Here is an 8241-nt window from a genome sequence, read left to right on the forward strand (position 1 = left end):
GCCGTAACCCAACTTAGGGTTAATCCATTGTGTGAGTCTTCCTTCCTTGAAGTGCATCTGGTGCGTGGGGTGACTTTCTGGGCGCCAACTCTTGCGCCCCAGACTCGAGTCTCTCGCCCTGGGTGTATCTACCTTTCTCTCGTACAATGCACGTGGTTCTCCCCTGGTCGTGGCCCTCTCATGGGTCGTATCTATCCTAGGGTCTCCCAGCAGTGGTGTGGATACTTCACGAGTCAGGTTACCCCCTACTGGTACTAGAACTTATGGCCCTGAGGCCACCTTTCTCTTCTCTTTGTTATTGTCCTGAACTATCGAGGCCCGAAGCCTCCTTGCGATGTCTTAGCTTCGTGTTTTGTCTTGGCGACGCCTTAACCCGGCGACGCCGTTACTTGGCGATGCTTTAACCTGGCGACGCCTTTCTTAGGCGACGCCTTAGAAAGGCGACGCTCCCTATTGGCAACGCATTAGCCCGGTGATGGCTCAGGCGGTCAATCTGTTGACTTTCTTCCTTGGGTCCCACGAGGGGTCCTACCACACATTGACTTTGACTTTTGGTCAACGCCCGGGGACGGGACGGTACAGAGTTGCTAAATGGAAGAAAGCCTCACATAGGCCACGTAAAGGTCTTTGGATGTAGATGAAACATCCTAAATAATGGTAAAGAAAATCTGGGTAAGTTTGATGGTAAAGCTGACAAAGGTATTTTTCCTGGATACTCTCTATCTAGCCATACATATAGGGTTTACAATAAGAAGCTTATGATTGTTGAAGAATCTATGAATGTTGTTTTTGATAAAACTAACAAATTTGAGCAAGGTTTAGCAAAGATCAGTACAAAAGAAGATGAGCATAATATTTTCCTGAAGAATTTGGAAAACAATACAGAAATTCAACTGCTTGATTCTGCGAAACAACCAATTGAAAATCTGCAGCATAGTGATCTTCCAAAAGAATGGAGGATTCCCAGAGATCTCTCTTTTGACAACATCATTGGACAAATCAACAAGGGTGTGTCTACTAGAAGGAATGTGTAAAACTTCTACAACCATACAACTTTTGTCTCCAAGATTGAACCAAAGTCAATCAATGATGCACTCAAGGATAACCACTAGACAACAACTATGCATGAAGAGCTCAATCAGTTTATAAGGAATGATGTGTGGTTCCTAGTTCCTAAAACAGCTTAAATGAATGTCATAGGAAAAAAATGGGATTTCAGAAACAATTCAGATGATTCAGGTGTCATCACAAGAAACAAGGCAAGGCTTGTTGCTAAGGGTTACAACCAAGAAGAAGGGATTGGCTTTGAGGAGACCTTCACACCAGTAGCAAGGTTAGAAGCTGTAAGACTCTTATTAGCCTATGCATGTATGAATGGATTCAAGTTATTTCAGATGGACGTGAAAAGTGCTTTTCTAAATGGGTTTGTGAATGAAGAGATCTTTGTATCACAACCACCTGGATTTGAAGATCACTAATATCCTAATCATGTACACAAGTTGAACAAAGTCTTGTATGACCTTAAGCAAGCACCAAGGCAATGGTATGAAAGGTTAAGTTGTTTTCTTCTATCTAATCAATATGAAAGAGGGAAGATTGATAAAACCCTTTTCATTAAGAAATTTGATTCTGCTGTAATCTTAGTTTAAATATATGTAGATGACATTATCTTTGGATCTTCTAATGAAAAATTGTGTGAAGATTTTGTATAAGCTATGCAGGGAGAATTTGAGATGTCAATGATGGGGGAGCTCTCTTTCTTTCTTGCGCTGCAAATCAAGCAATCTAGAGAAGGCATCTTCTTGTGTCAATCCAAGTATTGCAATGACATACTAAAAAAGTTTGAGATGGAGAGCTGTAAAGCTGCAACAACACCTATATATACAAATTGTTACTTAAGTGCTGATGAAACTGGAACAACAGTTGACCAAATGAAATACAAGGGGTTGATAGGTTTTCTACTATATCTTCCAATCCAGTCCTAAGGAATCTCATCTTAAAGTTGCCAAAAGGATCCTAAAGTATCTCAAATACAGTGAGATTGAGATTGGTTTTGAAAGAAGTTTTTCAAAAGTTTGCAACATTGCTGAATAACTATGCAAGTGGTTCAAGGTCTGATCATAAGAGCTTTCTGATTCCTGTAAACTCAGGTGTAATCTGTTCCTTTCATGATTCTTGTGTTTGTTCTTTCTTAAACGTGTAAGTGTGTGGAAATCTTGTAAAGTCAGAGGTTGTTCTGGCAGAAGGTGTGTGTTCGCAAAAAGGGTGAGTGGTTCTTGTAATCTGTGAGTGATTACTAGTGGAACCCAGTGGTTGTTCTGGGAACTAGATGTAGCTCAAGGTTAAGCGAACCAGTATAAAATTGGTTCAGTAAAACTGTTTGTTTTAATTGGTCACACCTTTCTCTGGCGTATAGGACCCTAAGGGCTTAGATGATTATCTCAGGAGGGTCAGATGCTATCTGGTGTAAAATGCAAATGGGTACATTTATAGGAACAACTTTGTAGTGGTTTAGTGGAATACCAGGTGGTCGAATCACCTCTTTCCCCTAATTTTTCCAAATGTTCAAAGAGCAGTTCTCGACCAATAGGTTCAATCCCCCACGACCGTACGATCTTTTCAATCTCAAGCAGAAGGAAGATGAGTCGCTTAAGGAATCTTTAAACATGTTTTGTGAATTATCAATAAGACTCCAAACTCAGGATGAAGAGATGGAAGTCGTCGCCTTTGTACAAGGGATGGAAACAAGCCCGTTTAGTGATTCATTGATCAGAAGCCCATAAAATTCGTTGGCCAAAATACATGAGCGAGCTACCGCCCACATTGAAGTCGAGGAAACCGTGGTCAGAAAAAACGACACCTCACATTCAAAGCAAACCAAGTACAAGGAGAACAACTGAGATCGTTATGCTAGGAGGAGAGAAGCACCCACCGAGAAAAGGGCAGACCAGAGATACGTTCCCTATGTTGCCAAGAAGAATGAATCTAAGGCGAAGGGCCGAGAGGAAACATCAGCCAGACCTAGGTTCCGGGTGTCCTATAAAGAACTCATTGGAATGCCTACAGTGTTGAAAAGGTTGAAATTTTTGTTAAAGACAAACCGATTTGTAGGATCGCGAAAGAACATGTGGTATGATTTTCACCAAGCTTTTGGGCATGGAACCAAGTGATGCATCGCACTTACTTATCAGCTAGAATACGTGGTTAAAGAAAGCCTCCTGACATAATATCTTGAGGTCGGTCAAGAGGGTTTGTATGTAGAATACGCATCTTCGGATCAAAGGCATGAAGCCCCAGTCCTTGGAGAGTTGAACACCATCGCAGGAGGATTTTCTGGAGGAGGAAGCTTAGTCTCCAAGCGCAAGAGTTATGCTCAATCTATAATGGACTTAGACAAAAAAAAAACTCAGAAACCCCTTCGACCTCTCCTTTTGTTTCACAAAGACCGACTTGGAGGACGTGTTTCCCCATGAAGATGATCTTGTGGTGATATTAGTTTTCACTATGCACAAAGTCCTAATTGATCAAGGAAGCTCAATGGATGTGATGTTTTAAGGAACCTTTGTCAATTTGTAGATATCTCCAGATCAGCTAAGACCATACGATGGCTGTTAGGTTGATTTCCTGGGTGACCAGGTGAAGGTGCACGACTATGTTAAGTTAAGAAAAACTTTTTCTGATAAAAGAACGGCCAGAACAGTCGCCATCAAGTATATTGTTGTCAATGCACCTTCAGCACACAACTTGCTCCTTGCCCGACCTGCTTTGAATAGGATAGCTGTGGTGACCTCAAAAACCCACATGAAGATGGAGCCGTCAATTGAAGGAAAGGTGATTACAATAAAGGCTGACCAAAAAATGGCCCGAAAATGTTATGAGAGTAGCTTAAAGAACCGTAAGACCTACACACTGGCTATCCAACATAGAGAACTGGGATGGATGGCCGAGGTTGATATCAGTAGTGAGAGGCGACCTGAGCCTACCGAGGAAGCTCGAGAGAAGTAATAAAGGGAAAACAAATTCAAGCTCGGTACCGCACTTTGCAAGGAGGTAAAGGACAAAATAATCGATGTTATCTCAGAGAACATGAGCGCTTTTGTGTGGTCATCCACTGACATGTCGAGGATATGTTGATTAAGAGTGATCAAGACCTTTGAAGAATCCAAATCCAAGGTGTTTGATGAAAGGCTAGAGTTGTTGCTGTGTGTGGGTGGGATCTGGGTAGATTAAAGTGTAATCACTCCCTTGTTGAATCTAAAACTGATGTGATTTAAAACCTTTTTGAAAATGGATGCTTTTCTAACCAAGTGAAAAAAAACCTGTTGTTTTGTCGAATCAATCGGTTGTTTTACTCTTAAAGGTTTTTGAAAATGGTTGAAAGCTGTTTGACTTGGTTGACTTTGCTGTCAAACCAAATCAATCGGTTGTTTCGTGATTTCAACCGAATGTGTCTTTTAAAATCCTAATTGAATTCAGTTTTGATTGGTGAATTTGTCTTAAATGATTTCTAATTGAATAGGCTCCTGCTTTAAATGTTTTTAACCAACCTTTGGAAGTATATATCATTTGTTATACGCTCCTGGAAGAAAAGAAATAGTTTTGAGAATTCAGTTTGGAAAATTTGATCTCAAGATTACAAGATTCACATCAAGATTAGGATTTTCAAGTGAGAGTAGAATAGGATTGCAATTGTATACTTTTCAGTTATGCTTTGATCAGGTGTAATCCTTCCTCAATATTTTGTATTTTTATAGTTGTGTTGCCAAGGAGTGTTGTGTGTTCCTGAGGTGTTCAAGATTAATACTCTTGGTGTGGTTTGCCAAAGGTAGTGTGTTTCTTGAGGGGGTCAAGGTCACTACTTTGGTGTGTGGTGTTTGTAATCTGGTTTTGATTGCATAGTGGATTACCCAGTGGTGTCTGGGGACTGGATGTAGCTTTTGGTGTAAGAGTGAACCAGTATAAATCTGTTTGTGTGATTCTCTCTTTCCCTGATCTCACATATATTTGTTTTAAGTTGTTTTTATTAACTGTTGATAAAAACAACCGGTTGAATCGCAAAAACAACCGGTTGAATCGCAAAAACAACCGGTTGATTTTCTGGAAATCAACTAAAACAGTTTTGTTCATTACTTTCCTTAGTTTCTTTCTTTGTGATTCTTCATTGGCTTTCATTATACATTCAAAGTTTTTGAAAATCTTTTATAAACAATTCACCCCCGCTCTTGTTTAAGGTCATATATTTTAACAATTGGCATCAAGAATTTGGTACTTGAAAAATAGTCAAGTTTGATCCTGATCCTGCCGACAACTTGAACGTGGGTGAATCGCTTCGTAACACTCTCTGCCCTGTCTTCGCGACTGCGTCTCCTGAAGAATCACCTTCTGAACTTTCTGTCTTCAAAATGTGACCTACAAAACACACAGACGGCGCCTCTAGCGACCGTTTGCACTCCGACGATCAAGTTAGTCCAACAGAACCACCAGAAACTGGAAACTAGTAATGTGTGTGTGAGAAAAAACTTGCACTATGTTTTTCGTCTCTCTTTCTTTTTTCCCCCCACTCTCACTCTGATTCTGCCTTTTATCTCTCTTTCCCTGCTTCTGGGCATAACAGAATTCTGTTATGCTTTTCTGGCATGTGTCAGAACCCTGTCATGCTTTTCAGAGAAAGCGTACCTTCAGAATCAGCAATGGGGAGCGTGAGAGTCTGCGCATGTCTGCGCTTGTCTGTACCTTTAGCGGTACGGAGTGCTCTTTTGTCTGGACCGCACCCCTCTCAGATGATGACACGTGGAGGCCTGCAACTCACATCTAACCACACACGTGTCACTTACTGGAAGGGCTCTAGCGCCTCTCTTTGTCTGCCTAAGTTACGCCCTTGCGGAGTAACCTAGAATGCTTCTCTTATCTGGGTAAATTGCATACTCTTAGGAGAACGTCGGGTGTGGCTGGTCTAGGCGCACTCACCAAACGTTACTCTCTGTGTAGGCGACTTACCCTTCAGGATGACATGCACGTAATGGGTTGAGGGAATCACCAATCACCGACTGGCTTACTAGTTCCCTCAGGCCACTCTCGTGCATGATTCCTTGAGGTGTGCTCATGCGAGGCCTATGCGTAACGCTCTCGCTGGGAACCTTAGTCCCAGTTTAACTGCGTGTAACACGAGACCCCGATGACAATACACCCGATGACTGATCAGTGTTTATTCGCTACTCGCACTCTGCCTCCAGGCGCGAGTCTGGGAACTGGTCTGCTGGTGGTCACTCGGCTACTGACCACCGATCACCATTCTGGGTGATCTATCCCCCGACCTCTCTGCCGCCTGATCTGTCGGTGGTAACTTGGTTACTGACCACCGATCGCCTCTCTTGGCGATCGTCCCTCTACCTCTCTGCCACCTGGTCCACGTGTCACCCCGCGAGTGGTCCACGTGGTTCTCTGATGCTGACGTCATCGACTACCGATGACCGATCGGATCACAAGCCCCCCAGTCTCGAGTCGAGAACTCGTTCTCAGCGAAGAGACTAAGTGGTCGTGCCTTCAGTCCACGTGGCAAGTGGGGCCGCCTCACGTGCCACCTCACGTGCTGCTTCTTTAACGTTTGGACTCCCTCTCTTCATCTCGCGACACGTGGCGCCATCGACGGCCAGCGTTGTGCGTCGCTAGCGCTTCTTTCATTCAAATTGGCGCGCCTTTCCACTGTTCCTTCATCTTCTTCATTTGACTCCCAGACTCTCTGCGAACTTCTCTTCTGCGCACCCATTTTTCTTCAAATTCTCTGTGATCCTAATCTCTTACGATCATTCAAAGGTATGGTTTTTCTTTTCCCTGGCCCCTTTTTGGTCATCTTTACTGATTGCATTTATCATTCTAGTTATCATGCATCCATCTTCCCTGTTTTTCTTCTTCTCAACCCGCGCTAGGGTTTTTCTCGTGTTTCCGCCTTGACTTCTGCCTCCCCTTCTTTCTCCTTTACCTGGGCATTTCTTTCTCGTTCCCTCTCTCTGTTTTTCACCGAACCATCCATCACTCTCTCCCTTTCTATTTCTGACCCTTCGTTTTCCTCCATTGCAGCTATCTCTCGATGGCTCGCTTGAAGCAGACCGCTCGTGTCATTGCCTCTTCCTCTGGTGCACAGCCCTCCGCGAGTGCACCAGCTTCGCCACCGCCTGTTGTCACCTCATTCCATGACAACGCCAAGGTCTATGACTGGGCCCCTCTGGCGTTGCTATCTGAAACGTCCATCTTGCTACCTGAGGACCATCTTAACTCACTTCTGAGCCACGACCCGGACGAACCCTCGTGTTCCATAGACAGGGAAAACGACTTCCACATCCGAGTCCGCATCCCTCCCCGAGGGATGCCCATTTGCGCTGACGACAGGGCCACCAATGGGGTGCCCTTCGTTTTTGTTTACTCCGCGATCTTCAAAAGGTTGAAGCTGCGACTCCCCTTCACCTTCTTCGAGAAAGAGCTGATGATGGAGTTGAACGTCGCGCCCTGCCAACTCCACCCCAACGCCTGGGCCTTCATCAGGGCGTTTCAAATCCTGTGCAACCACTTTGGGCACAACGCCTCGGTGGAGGTGTTCCTTTACTTCTTTGAGGCGAAGAAACCAGGAGATAGGTTTTGGGTCAGCCTGAACGGGGTTGCTGGACGGGTGCTTCTGGGCATGTACCAGCAGTCCTTCAAAGACTGGAAGGGCAGGTTTTACATGATATCCGCCACCCCACAAAGCCCTCATCTGCTCGAGGGGTACCCCCTCTACTGGGTCCCCCAGGTTCAATTCAAAAAACCCAAGGATCTCGAGACCATGGACCCCTACGAGCGCGAGCTGTGTGGGCTGCTCCTGGGGGCTAAGTATGACTCCGCTCGCCTCATCAAGGATGAGTTTGATGTGGTTTCCCTGAAGAAATATATAGGTAGTTCTTTCTCTGCCGCCCCTTAGGACACTTATACCTCCTCATGCATGCTCTTATACGCTTCACCTTGCTTGCGTCTCTTAGCTGTCTAATTTTCCCCTTTCTTGCCTATGCAGATTCAATGTCAGGGAAAGATAGGAGGTTGGCGGTGTTAGAGCTTGCTAAACGCCGAGCGGCCAAAGGGACTGGCTCCTCCTCTTCCACCACTGAGCCAATTGAAGCCCCTCCACTCTCGGTCGCGCCAGCTGAAGGCCCCGAGCCAGGGAAGAAAAGGAAAAGACTGGTGAAGGCTTCTTCACTTGTACCTGCTGCTGCT

This window comes from Phaseolus vulgaris, chromosome 11 (genome assembly GCF_000499845.2).
Source record: "Phaseolus vulgaris cultivar G19833 chromosome 11, P. vulgaris v2.0, whole genome shotgun sequence".
NCBI lineage: Eukaryota > Viridiplantae > Streptophyta > Magnoliopsida > Fabales > Fabaceae > Phaseolus > Phaseolus vulgaris.